The following is a 4,115-nucleotide window of genomic DNA, read 5'->3' as shown; positions in this document are numbered from 1 at the left end:
GTTCACAAGGCTACGAATATTCGAAGAATAACCTTCCAACACTTTCACTCCGGCCAAGCTTTCACAAAACTAGATTTTTTCTTTCCTGGACAATGTGTAAGCAGCAGGAGACAAGTATGATCGAACTTTCTCATTCGTAACAGCATGCAATTCATCTCTAATCCCTATATGATTCAAATCATCTCTAGCTTGTTTACCATCTTTAGTTTTACCAGAGATATTCGGTAATGTACTGTAGGGAATATTTCAAGTCATCCCACACTTGAGCCCCACTATGATCATACACTTAATCATGGTGGCATCCAAAGGGAAGGAAGCTAGAGTAAAAGAGTCGCTAACAAGTTTTGGGAACCTGTAAACCGTTCAAAGGGTGAAGGTTACACCCCTTAACGATCTAGGAGATCGTTAACTCCAATAGGTCTGGAATCAGGACTGGAAGTTCGGGGATGAAGGTACGAATCCAATCTAAAAGAGAAAGAACTCGCCCTATAAAATAGGCCTCTACTTTATTCTTCTCGTATTCATGCGCGCTTTCTGACTAACATGCAATCAATAGGTTAACCCTAAACATGTTTATCTATGTTGGTTGAATATTAATGCTTAAATAAAACTATTATTGGCGATCACTTGAATTATATTCATATTAGCCTAAACAAGATTATTAATTATCTTATTAAGCGTGATTACAAGTACAAAATCCCTTTAAACATGCATAAAAGCGTGGTCAAGCAATAACAATAATAACAAACAAGCAACATAATAATAAGCATAATCATCATAACAATCAACATCACAATAATATCATCATTAAAGCTTAATAATCGTAAGATCCTAGGAATGATACTAACAAGATTAATAACAAATCCTAACATGTCACTAAACATCAAAGATCAAAGCTTTAACCTGTACTAACATGATATTAGAAAGCATAAAAGACACCCTAAACATTATTCTAGAAAGCAATAATGACATCCTAACATGATAATAGGAATCAATAACACAATTTAAACATGATTTCTATATCATAATATTAATAAAGCAATTAAAGTACTTACTTCGATGCCTCGTACCTCTTTCTAATAACAAAATACACACGTTAGTAACTTCAAGGAAAATATTAAAACAAACAATTAAATTAAATAATTGAAAGAGAGATTTGGGACCAAACCCTCAGAAATATCAAACCTTTCACGTCTAGGGCGAAGGCGACTTCGAACTTGGCTAGGTGTGTCTAGTGCTAATGAATGCAGAACTGTGTTTGTAAAAGGTTAGGCTAGAAAGAGGGAGAGAAAATAAGATTTAGCTTAGAGAGAGAGAAGAATTAGAAGATTCTGGTTATTGAAAACGGAGGTCCAAGGACCCTATTTATAAGAAAATAGTCCGGAATTGATAGAATAGAGTTAGAGTTTGAATAGGAATAAAACAACATCATGTCGCCAACGACAGAGCTTGGCGCCAGGCGCTGCACTGCAGCGCCAGGCGACGAACCTGTCGCTAGGCGGTGAAAGAGGTTTTAACAAGTTTTCCACATGGAATCCACTTCTCGATAAAATTGAGTCGTAAAATCCGTACGAAGGCTAAAATCGTATTTTCATATAAAACACTTCTTTTATTCCAAGTAAAACTCATATACATAATTATCAATACTAATCCTACTAGGATAAAAAAAGAACCTTCTAGATGATTCTAGAAGACTATAATCAATTCTACTAGCTTTAGGAATAATAATAGGCCCTCCGCTAAATCATTGGGCCGCATATAAGAACCAAATCGGGCCCATTTTAGTATTTTGGCCATAACTTCCTCATTATTCATCGGAATTGAGCTCATAATATAACGTTGGAAAGCTCTTTTTGAGCCCCATCCAACTACACCATTATTGAACCCTTGTCATGGGCCAAACTGAGCTGGACTGGCTATTTTAAAAAAATAGAGCAGGTTTTCAAAAACAGAAAGAAAGATTTTTTATAAAAACTAACCGCAACACTAGACTTTTCACACTTTCACTTCATTCGATTATGATTCGACGCGAAAGGAATTCATCACTGAGTTTGGTTTTGGGGAGACACAAATGGGTGTCTACATGTACTAGACCTGGCAATCCTGACCCAGATCCGATAACCCGATCCGAATGACCCGACCCATGACCCAATGTCGACTCGAAACCAGTGACCCGAAATTGACCCAAAACCCGAATCAACCCGACCCGACCCATACCCAACCCGAAGTGGAACTGACCCGACCTTGAACCCAAACCCGAAATGACCCAACCCGAAACGACCCGACCCGAAGTTGACCCGAGACCCGAAACGACCCGACTCGAAGTTGACCCACCCGAAGTTGATCCGACCCGAAGTTGACCCGACCCGAAGTTGACCCGATCTTTAACTTGAATTAATTGACCCAAATAGACTTGAAACCCAAAGTGACCCGAACCAAATTATCTTATACCTAAAATGACTTGAATCTATTTAAGCTAAATACTTTACCTTAGCAAACCGAAATAAAAAAAACCCGCAAACAAATTGACTTAATTTTTTTTTTTTTTTATTAATTTGTAATGTGTAACATTGTAAGTAATTTCCATATTTTGAGCATTACTTTTCTCAATTTCTTCGGCCTTCTATCCCTATAAGTTATTAAAAATTCATAAAAAATTAAAAGTTCCATGAAAAAAATAACCTTAATAAATATAGTGAGTTTTTCGCCAAACAAAAACATAAATAAATAGAGCAGGATATATATATATATATATATATATATATATATATATATATATATATATATATATATATATATATATATATATATATATATAGTGCAGGATATGTATATATACATATCCTGCTCTCTCTCTCTCTCTCTCTCTCTCTATATATATATATATATATACATTAATTTTAACCAATGCATCGACCCGAAAATTAACCCGGCCCGAACTGACCTAACCCGGAAATTGACCCGACCCAAACTTGACCCGACCCGAACTCGACCCAAAGTATTGACTCGATACCCGACCCGACCCGATTATCGGTTGACCCTAAATCAACCCGAAACCCGAAATGACCCGACCCGACCCAAACTTGACCCGATAACCTTTTGACCCGAGCTTGACCCGACCCGAAATTACCTGACTCATACCCAACCCGAATGACCCATCTTCCAGGTATAACATGTGCCTATTGAACCGTCAACACACATTCTTCTCAATATGCATAACATCAAGTGAATGTCTCACAAAAAGAAATTTCCAATAGGCTAGCTGCCAAAACCATGAATACTTTTTGAAACCCTTCTTAGAAATAGTGGATCTATATTTCTTTCCAAAGGTAATTTCAATGTCCTTCACCTTTTCAAAGACCTCTTCACCTAACATGACTTTTGGTCGCCCTATTAATTCTTGTGTCTTATTAAACGCATTCTTTCTCCTTCAATAAGGATGATCAGATGGAAAAAATTGACGATGAACTGGATAAACATGCTTTCCAGATGCATTTAACCATTGTCCTTGGCAATCCTCCATACCGATAAGACAAGTTGTTTCCCCTTTTATAGTATACCCCAAAAGATTACCATAAGCCGGAAAATCTTGAATGGTGCAGAATAGCATTGCTTTCATATTAAAATTCTCATTGTGATGTGAATCAAACACTTCCACACATTCTTCCCAAAGCTTAATCAAATCATTAATAAGGGGTGCCAAGTACACATCAATGTCATTTCCCGGCTGTTTTGGACCTGAAATTAGCAACAAAAGGAACATATACCTTCTCTTCATGCACAACGATGGAGGTAAATTATAGGTCACTAACATAGCAGGCTAGGTACTATATGTACTACTCGTGGAACCAAATGGATTTAAACCATCTATACACAATGCAAGGCGTAAATTACGCTTTTCATGCGCAAACTCAAGGAATTTTGCATCAATAAACCTCTACTGCGGAGAGTCAGCCGGGTGTTTAAGCATTCCATCATCTACTCGACCATCGAACTGCCATGTCATCTTCTTTGCACCTTATGCTTTTGAAAACAACCTCCTAAACCTTGGCACTATCAGAAAATACCATAATGTTTTGGCGGGTACTCCCCTATCCTCTTTCTTATACCGCGAG

The sequence above is a fragment of the Chenopodium quinoa genome, unplaced genomic scaffold (assembly GCF_001683475.1).
Source record: "Chenopodium quinoa cultivar QQ74 unplaced genomic scaffold, ASM168347v1, whole genome shotgun sequence".
Classification (NCBI taxonomy): domain Eukaryota; kingdom Viridiplantae; phylum Streptophyta; class Magnoliopsida; order Caryophyllales; family Amaranthaceae; genus Chenopodium; species Chenopodium quinoa.
This window is presented reverse-complemented; position numbering follows the sequence as displayed.